Source organism: Protopterus annectens, chromosome 5.part0 (assembly GCF_019279795.1).
Source record: "Protopterus annectens isolate FY-2018-M chromosome 5.part0, PAN1.0, whole genome shotgun sequence".
Classification (NCBI taxonomy): domain Eukaryota; kingdom Metazoa; phylum Chordata; order Ceratodontiformes; family Protopteridae; genus Protopterus; species Protopterus annectens.
Window position 1 is genome coordinate 280932990 of NC_056735.1, and position 21695 is coordinate 280954684.

At 36.9% G+C, this 21695-nt stretch overlaps 1 protein-coding gene across 9 annotated transcripts in view; it reads left to right on the top strand.

Moving 5' to 3' along the window:
• MAP7D2 (MAP7 domain containing 2) overlaps positions 1-21695 on the top strand; it is a 1271501-nt gene that overhangs the window by 500756 nt on the left and 749050 nt on the right. The window lies entirely within an intron of this gene.

Consider the following 21695-nt stretch of genomic DNA (forward strand, 5'->3'; position numbering starts at 1 on the left):
TAAATGTGTCATCATCTGCGGTTAATCTACTTAGTCGTATGATTTGACCTTTTACAACTCCTTTCTTCATATGCTGTGGGTGTAAACTGTCCTTGTGTAAATATTGATTTGCAAAAACTGGCTTCCTATAAACCCTACTGATGAAACTGTTTTTTTCTTTGTTCATACTTAGATGTAAATCTAAGTAGGTAATAGATTCCTCAAATCCACTGACTTTGAATTCTAAAAAAATAAGTGGTGGAGTTTAAATCTTCTACCATGTATAAAAACTCATCATGTGTACCTGTTCATAGAAAAAACAAATCATCAATGTATCTATAATAAACCTGCACTTTAGTATAACTAGGGTGTCTAGTTAGAAATGGCAACTCCCGGTTAGCCATAACTAAGTTTGCAAAGGCTGGAGCTACCCTCGCTCCCATAGCTACTCCAGAGATTTGTTTGTATAAGTTTTTATTAAATCTAAAGAAATTATTGTCTAAAACTAACTACATTAAACTACAGATGGTATTAACCTTGGTACTGTTGAAATTAGTGTGTTCAGTCAAATATTCTCTAAGGTATTCGACACCTCCTTTTTGATTTATTGAGGTATATAAAGACCTGACATCTAATGTACCAAAACAAGTAGATCCCAATGTAATATCCACATTCCTTAGAGTCTCCAATAGGTGCCATGAATCTCTTAAGTAATATTTAGATTTTTGAACAACAGGATTAAGAATATAATCCAGCCAAATAGATATATTTTCTGTTTTTGAATGTTTGGCTGAAATTATAGGCCTGAAAGGTGGATTTTTTTGGTTCATCTGAATTTTTGGAATACCAAAAAAAAGATGCCATTTTAGGATGTTCCACTGGTAAATAATTATAACTTTCATGATCCAATTCACCTTGACTGAACATATCAAAAAGTGCTACATCAACTTTTTGATAACTACACTTTACTTCCCCTACATGGACTTTTTTATAAGTACTAGTGTCTTCTAACATTGTTTTTAAAGAACTGTCATAATCCTTAGTGTTCATAACCACAATTTTACCACCCTTATCTGCTTTCATGGTCCTAATTTCAGAATTTCTACACAAGTCCTGTAGTGCAGTTTTTTCTTCTTTGGTGAGATTTTCTGGATAACCATAGTGGCTAATTTTTCTAAATTCTCCCTCAGATATATTTTGGAAGGCCTGAAGGGTGGAATGAAGGGGGGTTAAAAGTACTGGGGTTTTTTTTGGTTTATTGTCTGCAAATCCTTTTGAAACAGTAGTTTCTTTCAACACATCCTGCATAATGTAACTTAAATTTAACTTTCTCAGGTATAACCTGAAGTCAATTAGAAGTCTCCCTATATTCATGTTACTTGCAGGTATAAAAGAAAAACCTTTCTTTAAAACTTTTTCTAAAAATGTCAGACAAATTAACCACATCAATACAGTAATCTTGCACATCACATATTCTTCATTTACCACCTGTTTTTTTTTTTGTTGTAATTTTTCCCTTTCCTTTTCCCCTTCCCCTTGTATTGAGTAGTGTTGTACCACTTCCAAGTCTGTTTGTTGTGTGGATTGTCCAAAGGAAAAGGACCCTGATTATATCCTTGATAGGAATGTGAGACAGCCTGTGCATAACTAGCCCAATTATCATTGTCTGGTCTATCCATTCTCGGATCCACACTTGTTATAATGTTCTTTTCCTTACAACCCTTCTCTGTATTTAGATTAGAATCTAAATTGACATCGCTCACTTTATTGTCATCCAAGGCAGACTTTTCTTTATTACTGGTATTGGTGCCAAATACTTGTTCAGAAATTATATTGCCACCTGCGTCAGCAAGATTGGTTGTCAGTGTGTCAGTAACCTTATCTTGAACAATATAAGCCCGATTGACTTGATATGCCATAATGTCTCTTTTGAGCTGTGATTGTTTCCTTGAGACTATTGTAGCCCTATGCCTGTCGGCCTTCGCCTCTACACTGTTATATAGGACTAAACAGTCTTTAAAACAATTGTAGTTTTTTATTCACTCATCTAGAGAATTAATATTGTCCTTAATTGTTGAAATTTCTTTCCAGTAATGCGCCATTAATATGCGCATCATACTGAGACCTGTATCATTATACAATTCTACTAAGAGTTTACTTAGTTCGTCCCCCGGTGCAACACAGTTTGGAAATTTAGCCGTACGCAAGCCCTGGGGCACCACTTTTCTACTAATACACTCTTCAAAATATTAAATCTCCAAATCCAATGTCACATGTTTGAATACCAATCTTTCTAATTCATATATAGTTTTTTTACAGTTCATATTGTCCATATAAATGTTTTCATTCGATAGGTTACTTACATGGTCCTTGGAATTAGTGACTTCTATAGAGGAAAACAGATTCTCAGAACGCTTGCAAACATAATCCCAAACACTCACTTCATTAGAAGTAATCAGCTCTTTCAAATTTGCATTCATTGGTTCAAAGTTACCAGCTGCAGCAGCTTCTCCGTTAACGTGGTGGAATGACGTCTGACCATTCTCTAAATCTGGAACCAACCATATCATGCTGCTGTTGCAGGGAAACACGATTGTCCAAATTTTCTTTAACTATCCTTACGATACTGCTTATAAGTTCATCTTGGTGGATGGATTTTGAAGGAACACTTGTACCACTCTCTGGAACTCAGTTCTACCATTTTGGGTCGTATTGACTTTCTGCAATCTATTTCTTTCATCAGTCTTAATATGTCTATCCATGTCTGTTAAATCAAGTAACTCTTCCCTTAGATCTTTTTCTTTTAAACTGAGGGCACATTCTATATTCTCTGTTTCCAACAGGCATTCTATAGAAAGTTCCAGAACATCTTCCTGCAAAATATTCTCTTCAACTGCATCCTGCATCATCCATTGCTCTTTCATGTGGAAACTCACTGGTCTGTCACTCTACAACATTGACTGCATCAGAGTTATCACTGTTTCCTGCTCCTTCTGTTGCTGTGCAACTCCAACTGACCTTTTGTACTGTTTTCCTACTGAAGGTTCCAGAGTATCTTCATGTGGCAACTGAACAGATGCTTCCTGTTCCACCTGTTTGTCCTTAATTTGGGGACTCATTGTTACATTATGCAGAGACATTATCCGAGTTGGAGTTTCTACAATAAATCCTCCACTTCACAGGTAATCCATAACTTCAGTTTTATATCTTTAACTTCTCCATTACTGATCCTCTTTTTTACTTTCCCTCTTTGTTTTCATATTTTTTATATTGAAAAATTGTCCATATCTGGATGCCTTTGCCTGTATTTCTCTTCAAATCTTTAATGTTTTTTTTTTTTTTGTATTTACTTTTTTGCTTTCTCTTTTGCATAAATATTGCACCATATTAAATCTCCTTTTCTTTCTCATGTCCTTATTTCTTCTTCCGATATCTCCTGCTCCACCTGTTTCACATTACTTTGGGTACTCATTGTTCCATCATGCTGTAACGTACCTTTCTACACCAAATTCTTCATTTTGCAGATATTCCATAACTTTAACTTCTATTTGTATAACGCCTGCTGTACTAATCTGTTGTGTGTTCCCCCTTTGTAATCTTATTTTTTGTATTGTGAAATTTTCCATATCTGGATGCCTTTGCCTGTATTTCTCTTCAAATATCTTTGGAGCTGCATTTTTTGTATTGATTAGTTTGGCTTTCTCCTTTGCATAAATACTGCACCATGTCAGATTTATCTTTCTTTGGTATGTCCATGTTTCATTTTTATACCTTTCAAAAATCTATAGGTTTTGTTTTTAATATTTTTGTACTTCCTCAGTCACTTCTTTTTCCAAATGGCCCAATGTTTCTTGGTCTGTATAATGTTTTTCTGAATATATTATATTAACAAACACAAATTTGCATTTGAAGCTTTTGACAATTATTTCTGTACAAGTATTTTTTTCCTCTAATTTTTCTCTGAATCTTTTTCATGTCTTCTATCCGGAAATTCTGGGCATCTTGAATAATAGTGTATATTTTTTTCTTATCCTCATTAGTCTACTCTATCATCTTTATTGCTCTTTTTTTTACCCTTTTTTTTTTTTTGTGGGCACTACTTCCTTCTACAACAGGGAGGTCTTCATCCCCCTGAGCCTGGTCTAACCCCATTGCAAGAAAGTTTCCATGCCTTGAGGATTCTACACTGTCTTTTTCCAGTCCTAGAACCAGTGTGCCTACCAGGATTGAGTACTTTTTTTTTATCCTGGGACTTATGCACCCACCTGTCTTTTTTATTTTTTACCCTACTTTATCCATGATATATACCATATAAAATACAGTCTATATATCAGTGCTGTCTTACTGAGATTTTGCAAAAACAGGATCCACCTTGTGAAGCTACTCACCAGGACTTGAGAATGAATTCAATTGCAGCACTACTACTCTCCTTTGCTTGCTGAATTTATCTTCTCTGATGTCTAAGAAAATCAGGCATTGTACCTGAGTTAGTGTATTTGCGAGGGTCTGATACTAGGATCCAGTTTACTCTAGATGGAGAGTCAGAATTCATGTCCAGACAACTGACATTCACATCACCTAGTAGTAATATTTGTTGTGGAATTGTTATGGATATCCAATGAAGAATATCTTCCAATATATCTGTGTTGTCACCAGGAGGAATGTAAAGAACAGTAATACATATTTGCTTATAACTGTTTAATTTCAGAAAATATAAGAAGCTCTGCTGAACTGAATTTTGGTATTGGTTTGTTGTAAGGGGAAATGTGGTAGTTCTTGGGAAATATTAAGCAATACCACCAGTTTTCCTCTTTATACGGTCATTACAGATGATATTATAGCTGGGATTTGTAATTTTGATGTTGTTTATGCTGGGTTTAAGCCATGTTTCAGTTACGGCAAGAATATCAAGTTTTTCTTGGGTAATTCAGGCACGTAGTTCAGCAATTTTATTTCTTATACTTCTAAAATGTATGACAGCAAAGTTAGATTACCGGGGATGGTGTTGACCATTGTAGGGTTAGAGTAGTGTGTGCAAGAGAATTGTCTTGATGTTCATTGTGATAGGTGGGACTAGGATTAGGGTGAATGTCTCCACATAGAAGGATTTTAATATATTGGGGAATTATTGATACTTGTTTTTTGGAGACTATTTTTCCACCTAATTTTGTTTTTGTTTGAGTTGAAATGGAGTTAATTAGTCTATGTTTGGAGTTAAGGTGAGGGGCACCATGAAATAGGTTTGTTGTGATGTATGCATACCTTTCAACCTCTTACCGCAAGAAATCTGGACAAAGCCAAAAATAATTGGGGGCAAAGGCCCAAAAATAGGATCGATTTTTAAATGTCACCTTTATAAAATTAGAAAGTCAGTAGAATAACATGTTTTGCATTCACATGCTTTTACTGAAGGCATGGATTCTGTATCTCAGTTGCTGTCACTACTTAGTAATGTCTGCCCTCAATAATTTACCTGGAAACCACAAATTTTATGAGGAATAGACCCAAACTGAGAGGCAAAAATCTGGACATTCTGCTAAAATTTGGACATTTGAGAGATATGGATGTGTGGTGAGTGTAACACATATGAATAGGTGTTTGGGACAGAGTTAGAGAAATGGCAAGAGCTATTATAGAGTCACGGAAGGATGAAAGATGGCCCAGCACCAGGACAAGAGCTGAGGATAAGCTGAGTAGTAGTATGATTAAGTAAAGGGATCCGTATGTTATAGTTGGCAGGTAGTGGGGAAGTAGGGATGAAGAAGGAAAAAAGTTGCAGGGTAGAAGGATATTTAATAGTGGTGGAGTTTGAAAGCTGATGGAGGGTAGGTAGGAAAGAAGTATTTTCTATGAAGGAACAGAGTTAGGTTGTCCTAGTATCTTCTCTGGAACATAAGGAATATGGTGTTTTAAAAGGCTAGAGTTTGAGAATGTAGGAAAATAGGAAGAAGTAAAGGTTTATTTGGGAAAAGTAGAAGATACAATGTAGAATAGATATGTGCTGTTAGGGTGTGACTATGACAGCCATAATGGTCACTAACAGGAGCACAAATATCTGGCATATAGTCAGCTGTTAAAAAGGTTAAGGATGGGGGCCACCTGGGAATTTCCAAGATGGCTGCACACTGATCAACAGCTTAATTTCAGATCTCCCAGTGTGAAAAAAGAAACTGAGAAATACAAGCCAGTGATATTGTCAGTTATAGTAAAATTCAGTTTATCATTTTTCATAAGTTGTATGTTTGTCACCCTTAAAATTAGTAACTCAAAAATATAGAAAAAGTATAGCTATTTGAGATGAGGTACACTTTTACTGTTTCATTTATTTTAATTACTTCTGAGTACATTTGATTTATTTTTCCTCTAAATTAATGGAAGCTATCTCTTGTGCCATACTTGAAGCTTGAACTGATTTTTGCTGAACAGCTGCAAGATTCTTCCCAGACAGTGTTTTTTCTTTCATTTTTCGTACCAATTTTCTTTCAGGTTTTCTAAATTTCTTCTTTGCTGGAATCCAGGCAGTGTACCTATTAGACAGCACTGAATTTTACTCTAGCTGACAATAATACTGTAAATGAACAAAGGAGACCGTACAGAAATATCAAATCATGTCACACTGCACGACTGTACTAAGGTAAATTAATACACAGTGTAGTAGAACATAAGATGGGAGATGCGCAGTTCAGATTCAGATGCTTGTATTTGACAGATGGTGAAAAAGAAACTGGAGATGAGTCAAGAGTCCATCTGGGCATTCCTAGACTTGTAGAAAGCATAAGACAGGGTCGCAAGAGAGCTGCTTTGGGTAGTTCTGCAATGGTTTGAAGTCCTAAAAATGTTAGAAGCATTAGAGCACACTGTTTACAGGGCCCCAATGACAAAAGTTTGAACATTGTTTAGAGTTACAAAGGGACTCCCAGTGGGAGTTAGGTGTGCACCAGGGCTCTAAGCCTACTGCTGTTTGTACTGTTGATGGAGTACATCAGCAAACAGGTTGATGGAGACAGATCAATAAAACTGCTGTAAGCAGATAAAGTGAACCAGGCAAACAATGAATATGAACTTCAGCAAATGATAGAGGGACTGGAGTGCAATATTAAAAGCACATAGGATGAAATATAATACAGAAAAGATAGTGGTCATAAAAGCAAATGGAGAATCAGGAGAAGATTAACACTAAAATTGAAGGGAAACAGTGGAATATGTTACCAGCTTCAAGTATGGTTGATGAGAAGGGATGTCTGAATGAGGAGATCAAAACTAGAATCAGAGATACTGCACCAAAGTAGTGCATAGTGTCAGGTAGGTTTGGGAGACAGGAAGAAAGCAAGAGGAGATGAGGACATCTAGAATACAGATGGATGGATTACATGAAAGAATATCTGAGACAGGTGGGCTTGACTGTCGAAGATGTTAGGAGAGTGGTTGTTGGTAGAGATGTGGCAGCAGTTGATGTCATGCCCCAACCCCATATAAAAATAGGAAAAAGGGGCTTGATGATGAGGGTGATGATTTTTTCATTGTATATTGCTGGGGTTTTGTGTTAGTATATTTGTAGTGACAGAAATATCACTTTTATGGAAATATCTATGACATTTATATCTCATGTAATACTAGCTCTGTACAAATATATTCTGGATGTGTAGTACATCTCCCATGTTGAGCTGAAGTCATGCTGCCATCCTTTGCATAACACGAATATTGTACAAATCTGCACACTACTGAATCCCTGGCGCTGGCTGACATGCAGTAAAAATGCCAGGAACAGAACAGATTTGGGTAGTCTGGAAGAGGTTGCAGTTGGATTGTGATTTGAGGTTCAAAAGGCAAACATTCAACTCCACTGTGAAATTCTGTGGGGATTTACCTTTGTCAAAACTTGTATTTATTTATTTGTGGTTGGTATGTTACAGTTAAAGAAAATTTAATTTATTTTGGTAACCTGGTATCGTGACCCTTAGTGAGTGATGTGGGCTATGTAGAGTAGCATGCAGTCATGGTGAAGACTGGGAGGATGTCACAAGGAGACCATATCACTTATAAAAAGAATGGCTTGAAATAGAGAGACAGAAATACTTGCCTCTTGAGTAAGGGAGCAATCTTGGCCTGGAGCAGAGACTGTTAGTGAGTTTGTGTAATAAGAAATCACTGTATTACCTGATGCAAAACTGAGGATTTACCTGAAGAAGGCCTGATGATTTACCCAAACAAGGCCAGTCCTGAGTTGGTTTGGCTCTGTACTGGATTATCGGGGAAGTAAATCACCCAGCAAATCACCCAGAATGCCCTCACCTCTACTGGATCTTGGATGCTTAACAATCATCTTGCCCTAAATCCCCAAAAAAACTAAACTAGTAATTTGTACCCCCTAAGAAAACCACTCCCATAGATAAAAGAAACTCTTCACTATACAAGGCCACACAATAAATTACTAGGCATTATTATTGATGAAAACCTTAACTTTGACCTACATGTATACAATAACATAAAAAAATCCACACCAAACACTCGGTATGCTCTACAGGCACCAACACTTTCTTAGCCTTTCTACTAGACAAACCCTTGCAACTACCTTTTTATTACCCTCTCTCCTTTATGGTGCCCCTCTCCTCACTAATATCCAAAGTTCTACAAAATACAAACTTGATATGTGTTACAACAGAATAGCCAAATTTGCCACCAAGGCCAAATTCTCATCCCACCACTATAACTCACTGAAGCAATTAGGCTGGCTGGAACTTCTCCACCATCTCTCATTCACCCAACTAACTACAGTGCACATAATAATATACAGACCCACAGACTGTCCTGCTCTCTCAACTCTACTTGCCAAATACCAACCCAGCAGGCAACTAACATCTGAAAACCATCTACTTCTAAAAGTAGAAAAGCCATCCTTACCTGCTGGTCAACTTCTCTACTCCTTCACTGTCGCCAAACTATGGAATTCAATTCCACCTTCTTTAAGAAACAGGCAGCACCACCACCTTCAAACAAACACTGAAAAATCATCTCAACTCTTCCTGGCTATGTACCTACTCTGTAACCTAACCTCTTCCTTCTCCTTATATTATAACAAAACTCGTATGCTTTTTACTACTAGTGACTGATCATACTTTCTCCATATTTATTATTTTTTATCACTTGTTGATACTGGTACAAAAATGCTGATTAATATATCTCTGTTTATACCTCTGTCAACCAACTGAATTCCTGCTTTTATGTATATATTACTATAGTCAAACCGACTAGATTTCTGCTTTTATGTATTTATTCTGTATATATTACTGTAGCCAAACCAACTAAACTCCTGCTTTTATGTATATATTCTGTATATATTACTGTGATCACTATGTGCAATACTGTTTCTACTTCTGTACCAAGTAATGTTTAATTTTTTTCTGTATTTATGTTCTTGTCAGAACTTTTCTTCCCTGGCCTCCACTGAAAATAGGCTCTTTTAGGCCCAGTGGACTTTCCCGGTAAACAAATGCAGTAAAATAAATAAGTAAATAAATACATAAATAAATAAATATTTTCTTGTTCCTGACCATTGGATGTCTGTCTATTGAATTGTCAGTTCCCACAAGACACTTAAAAACAAAAGTGTATTAGGTGTACTTACTTGCATATTCTGGGAAGTAAATAAAACTCCAGTTGTTTGTATAGAACGAGCATGCTCATATACTATACTACTGGAGAATGTGGGCAAACATTATAAGTAGTTCTGTGTCAAATCACCTGGATTTTATTACAAAATTACAGATTGTAAGGGCAACCTTTTGATTAAAGGTCCCAACCTGTAGAAAGAGAGAACTACTGTTTTCTTTGTGCTGCCAAAAGCAACCAGAGAGTAGGGGAGAAAGGTAACAGAATATGTGATATCTGAAAAACTGCTAGTGCTACTTTTTGGCAAACGGTAATTTCTGCTATAGATGACCACAGTGAGAAGGTATGGAATGTTTCTGAGTTAATTTGAATCTAACAAACATTAACTTTAGAGTGTGCATTGAAAAGGAGAACAGGGAGCAACTCTCCAAAGAAAGCATTGTTGAATTAAGTCATAACAGACTGCTTGCAAAATACTGTATTCAACAAAAATTTGGTGAAGTGTAGTTAGACACTATGGAGTTTGCTTAGCTTGAAATAGGTTTACTAAACTCATAGTAACATGCAAGTTTTAATTGCTGCTTATTAAACTATTCTTTCCTAAATAGAGATAGATGTCCCTTTGACACGCACCTAAAAAAAAAAAGATTCAGAAAGAGCAGCTAAAGTCTGAGGTGGAAGTAAGTTAAATAATTTTTAAACTAAGTTTAAAGAATTCTGTAACACAGTAGTAGAGTGACAAGTACTGCTGAATTTTTTTACAAAATGATATGAAATTGCTGAAAGAGTGCTTGTGTATAGTGAATGTACTAGTCTACTGAAAGAAATGCATTGAAAAGAAGGTTATTACAATGTGAAGCATGCACTCAAGAATGCTGGTGAAACAAATTACTGAACCTGGAAGTGTCTATTGCAAAACTGTGCTGAATTTACAAACTGAAAAATGTAGCTTACTAAAATTTAAATATAGAAATGCAACAAATGGACTGAAGCACTGTAGTTTCAAATTACCTATGACTTTGACAAAGCTGTTGGTGTAAGAAAGTGAAGCAGTAACTGACCTGAATGTGCTAAAAGATTTTGTAGCAGTACAAAGTTTATGTTCCAAAATAATGTGTACGAAGAAAATTGTTGCACTGGGTTTCTGAGAAAGTACATCATAAAATTCTGAAATGTTTACACTGAAAATGATGAGTGTGCAGCATGTTTTAAATTACAACCTAGCAAATGTGTAAGTGACATGCTCTGATGTAAGGTCTGTCTATAAAACAGGCTTACACCAGGGCCAGATTCCTTAAGACTTGCTACTGCTCTAAGTATCTTACCCTGGTGTAATGTTTATGTATAAAGGAGACTTACACCAGGGCCAGATTCCACAACTGCTGTCTGTGTAAGTTCATAGGTTCATAGGTTGTTACTAGGCTATCAGCCCTAGGGCCTATACAAGCCTAGCCATAACAATTCCCTGGCTATTTCTTCCCACAGTATTTACTTCCCTGGACCCCTGTCTAGCAGGGTGACTGACATGATCCCTGGGGTGAATTTCCTAACTCCCATCCAGTCATCAAGGCTCCTTTTGAAGAGGTCCAAAGAGGCGCTCTGCTTCACATGTATGGGCAGTCTATTCCAGAGTCTGGGGAGTCCCTGGGTCAGGAACCTATCCCTCCAGCATGTTTTGTTCATTGTGATGACAAGGTTTAGATCCCTGGAGCGTGTGTCTCTGAGGGATTGGGATTTCTTTAAGTGTAGCATGTCCAACAGCTCTGGGTTTGACATGGCCTTGTATGTTAAGCAGAGATCCCCTCTGAGTAGACGATATGCGACAGAGTATAGGTGGATTTTTTTTAGATGGTCAGCATAGGGCATCTGCTTTAGGCCTGTGATTCTTTTAGTGGGATATTTATGCGGCCTTTCCAGTTGTTGCAGATGTCTTGAGAGGTACATACCAAATGGGGCATTGTATTCTATAATGGGTCTAATGAGGGATGAGTACAGTGGGACAATGACTTCCTTTTTTCTGGATGAAAAGCCCTTAGTGATGAGGTGTACCACATAGAATGATTTCCTGACTGTTGTGGCAATGTGGTTATCAAAGATGAGACCACTGTCCACCTGTGTCCCTAAGTCTCTTATCACACTTTTGGTGTTTAGTGTACTATGTGGTAATTCATGGGTATATGTTTTTTCCCAAAGGGGATAACTATACATTTCTTGGCACTGAGCTTGAGCCCATGGCTCTTGCACCAAGCATCTATTTCTGTAAGGCCCTTTTGTAGAATATCCACATCATTTGGGGATTCAATAATAGCTTCCAGTTTGCAGTCATCTGCTAACTTTGTTAGCCAGAGTCCCTTAGTGTTGGCCTGAACCCTGAGGTACTCCACTTGTCACTTGTCTGGAGCTGGATTTGGAATCAGCTACTTTTACAGTGTGGGTTCTGTCAGTAAGCCAGTTTGCAACCCATCAAGTGACGTAGGGATTAATGCCCAGCTTAGTAAGTTTATCTATGATTCCAGAGTGGGGGATGGTGTTGAAGGCCTTGGCAAGGTCCAGATAGGCTCTGTGGATCACCTTACCCTTGTCCACAGCTCTGGAGACTGATTTGAAGAAGTCAATCAGGTTCCAGAGACAAGATCAGTCCTTCACAAACCAAAACTGCATGGGATCCAGTGTTTGAAGGTTGCCAATGTCTTTGTTTATAAGTTCCATGATAATACATTTCATGGCCTTGCAGATCAGGCTCGTCAGACTGATGGGGCGGTAGTTCCCGGGATCCAAGGTGGATCCCCCTTGTGGAGTGTGATAACTGTAGCTGTGCACCATTCAGTGGGCATGAAGCCTGAGGTGAGGCTATGATTAAACATGACACTTAGGTGAGGTGCCAGTTCATTTTGTAGTTCATGTAGTGCACAGCCTGGGATGTCGTCTGGTCCCATGGATGTTGTATTCTTAGCTTTGGAGAGTGCATTTTTTACCTGTGTGTCCATTATTACCGGAATGTGGCAGTCTTTCAGTATTGAGATGGGCCCTTTAGGGGGTGAGAGGGGGGTGAAGTTTGCATTGAATCGATCTGCCAGGATATTGGCAATATCCTTGGGATCAGTATATTTAATGCCATTCTGTTGTAGCTCAGAGCAGATCTGACCATTGCCATTTAGATTCTTGACATAGCTATAGAATGCCTTGCAGTTGTCTTTGGAAACTTTGGAAATTTTATTTTTGTAACTAGCTTTGGAGGATTTTATGAGGGATCTCAGCTTCTTACTGAGGCTGGTAAGGGAGTTTTTTGCATCTTGGGATTTTCCTCTTTTCTGCAACAGTTTCTTCCTTTTGTTGTAAAGTTTGTTTATGGCAAGGGAACACCAGATTGGCTTCCTTTTTTTGGAGGAGAGTGTCTTGGTTCTATTGGGGATGGTACGATTCATGCATGAGTGGATGTGCTTGTACATTGCCTTAGTGTAGGATTCAGCAGTCAAACTTTCAGTTCCCATCTGCATGGGTGTCATGAAGTTTGTCACTTCTGACTTGAGTAGCATGAAGTTGGCTTTGGAGAAGTTTTTTACGGAGGTTTCCTTACTGGGGGGTGGGATGTGGATGTCAAGGGTGATTAGCTTATGGTCAGACCTGACCAACGAGGGAGTGACCATAGGCGTGGAGCATCGATTTGCTGTGTTGGTAATGACCAGGTCTAGGATACTGGAGCCCTTGGTGGGACTAAGGATTAGTTGATCCAGGGCATTGGAATTTATGAATTCTAAGAACTGTTGGGCAAAGGTGTTGGTACACGAGTAGTTTTCCCAGTTAATGGCAGGGTAGTTGAAATCACCCAATATTAGGGTGTTTGGTTGTATCGTAATATTTTCCAGTATGTTTAAAAAGGTGTAGTGAGAATCTTGGGGCATGGTGGGGGATCTGTAGCAAGCTACAATTTGGATTGCAGTCTTACCTAATGTTAATTTCACCTGGAGAATTTCAGACACATTGTGTTGGGCAACTAGCCTGGTGTTGTGAATATCCTTAGTGAATATGGACACTCCTCTACCTTTAGTGATTCAGTCCTGGTTTGGTGGTCGAAAAGTGTGGTAAGAGTTGTAGCCTGGTATTGCAGGGGTGCTCTCTGGAGCCCTGAACCAGGTGACTTACTCTGGTGTATTACACTGGGGTGAACTGGGAAAACTGTCTGTCTACGTGACTCCCTTAGAGGCAGACAATAGGCAAATGGACATAGAAAAATCAAATCCTGTACTTTTGACTACAGGAAGGAGCTCGTTAATTGCTCAGAGCCTCAATCCTTTGCACTAACTACCAGCTATAATATAATATCTAATTTATTAATATTTAATTTAATATATGGTTTATGAATTATGGATTTTGCTTTCGGGAGGTCTTCCATTAGGTAATAGCTTACAGGCATAGTGCCAGTGATGCTATGACCACTCTCTGAGAATCATCACACAGTTATCCAGCCTTGTCCCTCTTTGTTTCCCAGTTTGGATTGTGCACACATGCATGTACATATGCATATATATATAATGGAATTTATGTCAATCTTTCCTCCTAACCCACTGCCATTCAGTTTTAGCTCAGTCATTCCAGACAGGCTGAGTGATATAATAATAATGTAATGAGCCCTAGGTTTGCCTGGAGGCCTTCTCCCAGTGGGCCATCCTGGCACTGTCTTATGTGAGGCACCTCAGGGTATCCATATTAGGTGCACAAGCTACCTCAACTTGCTTTCCACCCAGAGGAGCAGCGAATGCATCACAAGATCCTTCCTGATTGCTGAGTCCTTACTGTGTTTTATAGTGTGAGACCAGCAGTCCTGCAAAGGAATTTAATTTCTGCTGCCTGTGTTTCTGATCTCATCATTTCAGTTATAGGTTGCAACCATATGTAGTGATAAACAAGTCTCTTTTCCAGCACCCTGATATAGGCTTTCCAGAAAGGCTGGGGAGCACAATCACTTTAAGTGAAACACACCCTCCTGAATCACCTTTTGAAAATGGTGACCGTTGTGTCACTCTACTGTAAGGATTAATGCAACACATATGGACATATAAATAAACCAAAGTAATCAAAGTAAAACACACAACAGGAAGCACTACATAAATAAGTGACTGAGAAGAGGCTACATTAATACACTAAATTAGCAATGTTCAGCTGCACAAAGCAAAAGCCATTGCTAGCATGAATAGATAAGAGACAATGTAAAACTAAACAAAAAGGAATGAACCTGCTTTGAGGTTTGTCCTCTTCTTCATCAAGCTTTCATTTGCAAGCTGATGATGACATCAGATCAACCCAAAAAATATTATCACTTCCCTGCTTTCAGACTCAGGCTGTCCAGGATTTTTGCTGTCTTGCTTTTATACATTTCTGGGCACAGCAAATAATGAGGCCTTCTTCAATGACTGAATTTTATATGCTGTTTCAGAAAGTATTTTCTATAATAATAAATGGTCAATAAGGTCTCAGCATGCCCTAATAGTGGCTGCACCTGTTGTGTATGCTGTGCATTTATACCGGGAACTCAGAAATTGAGGGACACTTGACGTTCAGGTTATTTCATTTGTTTTAGGCCATTTTTTAATCACTTGTCTTTCATGAGTTCCATCCCAGTCACTTTACATTGTGTACCTCTTAACATATTATTAAAGTGATGATTACAAATGGGACAAGGGGGCAGCAGGCTCTTAGCCAATTGCAACTGCAAACCTTTAGTATAATCTCATGTTATAAACATATTGAAGATTGCAATAAAACTACACACTGATCTCATTAAGTTGCTAAGTCATCTCTAACACCTCTGCCACTGTAATTATTTGGAGACTGATGTGGCAATTATGGCAGTTTTGTAGCTTGGAGGATACTGGAGCAGGTGGCCCATCCAAAACTGCACTGATGCAATTGATCTTTATAATGCCTTTGGCAGGCTATACCAGTCATAAATGAGGGTGTGACATGCAGCACTTCACAGCATGAAGGCTTCTTTGATTGGTTGGTACGCATGCTGTGTCACAAGCAGTGCAACTGTTGACAATGGAATAAGAAGAAAAAGTGAGTCTGTTGCTTTCAGTATAAATATGCAACTACTAAATCTGGTAGCAGTAAAAGGACCCCAGAATCCTGTATCTGCAAGGCGACACTGCAGTTTTCATTAGATATTTGAATGCTCTCAAAAATAGGTAGATGACTAAACTTTGAGCCTCATGATATATGTAAATGTCATAACTTTAATTCTAAAATGTGGCAATTAATTTATGTTTTTATATGTATGGCTGACAGTAGATTATCAAACTGTAGGGGAATTAATTGGTACAGAATGGTCAAACATTTAGCAACTAGAATTGCAGTTTGCATATAAGTAAATATCCTGCAGAGCTAAAACCCTACAAGGTTATGACTGATTTAGTCAAGTAATAGATTTATGTGAAAAATGTTTTGAAGACATTTATGAAAATATTTGGCATGGGAGATGTGAATTCAGTTGTAGGAGTTTGTAATAAAGTCACATATTATTCTCCAAGATACAAAAACTCGTATAGAATAGACAGAATATATATTTCACAGGAATATGTGCATTTAATTGAAAGTTTTGATATGCATCCAATAACTATTTCAGATCACATGCCAATAATAACTAAAATAAAAACACAGGGTAATGAAATAAAAATGAGACACTGGTGCATTCCCACCTATCTGTTGAAAAGAGAGAAATTTAAGGAATAGACAGTGGAAATTATTCAGGAATTATTAGAAGAAATATAAATTTCTTCTCTAAATATAGCTAGGGTGTGGGATAAAATTAAAGTGGAGTTTAAAATGAGGGTGGAAATGAAAGAAAGAGAGACATGGTTAAGATGTAACAAGAATTATTTACAGGGACTGATAAAGGTTAAAGTGTTGCAGAACAGAGGAATCTCACAGAAAAAGAAGAGAAGCAATTGCAGAATGCTAAACAGAAAATAAATGATTACCTCAATTGTATGCATGAGTTTAGAAAGATTGCTGTTAAGAAACTATTTTCTGATAATAACTCAAGAGCACAAAAACTTAGAGCACAACAACTCAGGAAACAGAAAGTAGAAAGGGCTGTCGCCAAGCTTAGGAACCCTATAACAAGGAAGATAATGAGATCCTGTAGAGGTACTAGAAATATTTTGAAAATTTTATGAAAGTCTGTATAAAGCAGAGAAATTTGGAAATCAAGAAGCGGTATAAATTGAATTTTTTATGGAAGAATTAAATATGCCATGGTTAGAGGTAGATGAGACTCAAAAGGTAACAGTTTGGATTGGAGGAGATGAGGTAAAATGGTGATGTATAACTAATCCACAGGAAAGTCCCCAGGAATAGATGGCATTCTTGTGAAAATTTGGAAGCTAGGAGGGAAAAATGGTAAAGACATGGAAGGTTTTGTTTAACAGTATTTTAAGAGGAGGAGAATCACCTACATCCTGGAAGAAAGCAATGGTGGATGTAATACCTAAAGAGGGTAAAGATCCATCAGATCCAACTTCATACAAGCCCATTTCAATCCTAAACCATGATTATAAAGTGTCTGTCTATAATGGCTAAAAGAATGGCAAAGGTGATGCCATAATTGATAGATGTGGATCAGTGTGGTTTTGTGGAAGGGAGGCAATCATTTGACTGTATTAACAGAACATTGATGATCCAGAGGGAAGCAGAATTTAAGAAAATACCACTGTTGTTGGTAGGTCTTGATGCAGAGAAATCATTTGACAGATAAAGCTGTGAGCTTTTGACCAGGCATTCCCTGATAAAATTATAAGGTTGATTAGAAGGATATATGAGGGATCGGAGGTGAAAATTAAAGTGGGTGGGTTCCTCTCTGATATTTTCTGTTTGAACAGAGGAAGCAGGCAGGGGTATCCTCTTTTCCTTCTCTTCTATTTGCATTATATTTAGAACCAATGGCAAAAAAATATGGGACTCAGAAATTCGAGGATATAATTGGTATGTCAGTCGAGAAAAGCTGGCTCAGTTTGCAAGTGATATTTTGTACCTGATAAAATCAGAAAAGTGAAAAGAACATTTCAGCATTGTCAAACATTTTGAGACGGTTTCAAGTCTTTTCAGGATACAAAATTAATGAAACAATTACAAAGGCAGTACCTGTAAATTATGTACCCACTCATGAATTCGTTTAGCAATATCCATATTTATGGGGACATGATAAAATGAAATACTTAGGAGTATGGATTATAAATGATTCTGGTATGGATATGTGGGAAGAGGCTAAACAAAAGTTAATGCAAAAACTGAGAAATTGGAAGCTCTGATTTATGTATATGGATAGCAAGATACAAGCAGTTAAAATGTTTTAGTCCCTTTAGTTGAATGCACAGGTCAGGCATATTTTTATCAACCAGAATAGAATTTATGGATAGCAATTAATAAAGAGCTGAAGGATTTTATCTGGGAGGGACAGATAGCAAGAGTCAAGAGGGATATGATGATTCTTCCAATAAAAAAGGTGGTCTGGGATTACCTGATTTGAAGGGGTATTTCAAAGCTACACATTAAGGCTCTTATACATAGCACAAGCAGAAACATATGATGATGAAATGGGGGAAGCTCAAGAAACAAGAAGAGACTGGGATTTTGGATGCAGATCCTCAAGGAGAATAACAGTAACCATACAGAATATTATATTTATAAAGTAGCAGAAAGTATTCTAAGAACTAAGCCAACATGGGAATTTAGAAAATTCTGCCATTAAGGATGACTGCAATTAGGGATACGGACAGTAGGCAAGAAAGGTGTTGAAATTATTGGAGAAAACTGGCAAAAGGACCAAGGTATTGGGAGCAAATAATTAGAGAGAGAGAGGTAATAGAATGGGAAGAGGCCAATCATTTGTTTGGACTGCAGGCTAGATATTGCCGTAACCCTGTGGCTCCCAGGGCTTCATCAGAGTAACTGTTAAAATTCAAATGCAAGCTTAAGTAAAGTTCTTAACCCAGTCACATGATCAATGCAATAGAGAAGTGAATGAATACTTATTTAAAAAGACAGTACATCAGTATAAGCAAAGTGCTGTGTTCAATAGAATTAACCTTTTAGTACACATATAGATGTATATTAATTCACTTATAGTAAATTGTTTTAAAATGCTTGTGCTAATAAAATAAATATATGGTATAACTTAGTTAAAAATGCTGATTTAAAAAAATGTTAGGTAAAAATGTTAAATATAAAATACACACTGGTTACACCACATAATGCCTACATTGTACTTTGTATATTTATTGTATTTAGGGAACCAAGGAACCAGAATAAACAGACCTTAAATATTTTCAAATCTCCAATGCCCTTAATTTTAACACCAGAGCTAATGAGATATTGTCATTTATGCCAGGATAAACAGTGGCATTGGTTCTTAGTTGCCACTCAAACTGTAGTTTCTCAAGATGTAGGTTCAAGTCTCCACCCCTACCACAATCAAACACTCTGTCGATGACAAAAAACAGAATTTTTTTGAAATTATTACAGTTATTAGAATGCATATATATAATGCATTCTCTTTTTTCTCTTTCTTGATATCTCTATTATGTTGTAATATCCTTGCATTAAGTTTCCTAGTGGTTTTACCCATGTAGAAAACAGGACAGGACATACAGGTAGCTAGATAGATCACCATCTTGGTATTGCAGTTGCATTTATCAGGACATGGAAGGGTACAATAATAACCATCAATTGCAATATATGGACATGTGGTAATAAATTTACAGGCCTTGCAAGCATTACACTTTGACATTTTGGAGACTACACCTCTTGTTTTTGTTTGTTGATTCTCCAATAAGTTTTTGATGTTAGGACCCCTACTATAGGTAATTCTAGGAAACAATCCTAAGATGTTCATAGTATCTTGATCAAAAATTGTCTTCCATGTGTTATGAGCTATGGATGTGATTGTCAAAGCATCCTTATTGTATGGGAGAACTAACATACTATCTGTCAGTTGACAAAACTTTTTTGTTGTTATTGTTATTAATATTAACAATTGTTTCTGTGTTTAATATTGAAATAAATCTGTTATTCCTGTTCTGCATAATATAATTCCTAGTTTTAATCAACATTTTAAATGGGTATCCTCTGTCTCTAAACATGCCAATTAATGTGTATATCTCACTCTAAAAATCAGAGTCATTGCTCGTTAATCTTGAAATTCATACCATTTGTCCTTTCACTATGCTCTTCTTTTGATGCATAGGATGGCAACTGTTGTAATGGAGAAAGGAATTACAATATATTTCCTTCCTAAAAATCATTGATTGTAATTTCTTGTTGGTCCTGTCCCATACCAGTCTTATATCAAGGTAATCTATACTCTCTACAGCTACCTTGTATGTAAACCTTAAAAATGAAGCACTAGAGTTGAGATAAGTGATAAAAGATGCTAGTTCTTCTTGGGTACCTTTCCAAAAAATCAGTATATCATCCAAAAATCTTTGCCATGTTATAATTTTACTATAATAACTTGATGGAAACACATTTGCATTCCCATTGGGCTAGTACCAAATTGACATAAATAGGTGCACATTTAGCCCCCATGGCTACCCCTGATATTTGATGAAAAAGTTCTCCCTCAAAACCTACAAAATTGTTATTCAATACCAGGTCCATTAATTCCACTAATAATTGTCTTTTGACATTGTCTAAGTCGTTCTCCACCATTAAGGTTTCCTGAAATAATTTCAAACCTTCATTGTGTGGGATAACTGTAAATAAGTTCATTACGTCAGTAGTGACAAATAAAAAATCATCTGGAATTACAGTATCCCTCAAAATCTGTAGGCAGTGCCATGAATCTTTTAGTATATGAACATACTTGCTTAGTAGTGGTTTGCACCAAAAGTCAATGTATGCAGCCATAGGTTCTGTTTTAGAACCTGTTGCTGCCACAATAGGTCTAAATGGTGGGTCTTGTAAATCCTTGTGGATTTTCAGAATCCCAAAGATGTAGGGTGTCACAGGGGACTCAACAACCAAATATTTGTATTCAACATCTTGAGAAACTAGAGTTTGAGTAGCAACTAAGAACCAATGCCACTGTTTATCCTGGCATAAATGGCAATATCTCATTAGCTCCGGTGTTAAAATTAAGAGCATTGGAGATTTAAAAATATTTAAGGTTTGTTTATTCTGGTTCCTTGGTTCCCTAAATACAGTAAATATACAAAGTACAATGTAGGCATTATGTAGTGTAACTAGTGTGTATTTTATATCTAACATTTTTAGCTAACATTTTTAAGATCAGCATTTTTACCTAAGTTATACCATATATTTATTTTATTAGCACAAGCATTTTAAAACAATTTCCTATAAGTGAATTAATATACATTTATATGTATACTAAAAGGTGATTTCTAGTGAACACAGCACTTTGCTTATACTGATGTACTGTCTTTTTAAATAAGTATTCATTCACTTGTCTATTGCATTGATCATGCGACTGGGTTAAGAAGTGTACTTAAGCTTGCATTTGAATTTTAACAGTTACTCTGATGAAGCCCTGGGAGCCACAGGGTGAAAGCACTTAGTCTTTTTCTGTTAATAAAGTTTGTCAAGTGTTACCGTTCTGTACAGGTTTGGTGGCGTTTTTTATTTTTATTTTACTAGTTTTGAGTTTCCGCTCTTTTGGGTGTTTTTTTCTGTTATTTTTTCATAGATATTGCCTTCCCTTTCAAGGATTGATATCAGAGTATAGGCAAAGAGAAAGAAATAGGGGAATCCTAAGCAAAAGACCAGCACTGGCAGGGTTTTTTGTAGAATCCAGAACAGATGCTGCTGTTAAAAAAGGAGTAATTAGTAGAGCATGTAAAGTATTGCATGATAACTATAAGAATCAATCAGAGGAGGTTTGAAGGAATTGGGAAGAGAGACTGGATAAGCAATTCAGAAAGAAACAATGGGGGATTTATGTATGTCTCCCAAATATGCAACAAAGTCTAGCAAATTCAGGATCTTTGCTTGGAAGTGTTTACATAGGTATTTTTATACCCTAAGTAGACTCCAAAGAATTTTCCTCAGGTAGACAGCACGTGTTGGAGGTGTGATGGGGAAGAAAGAGATAATTG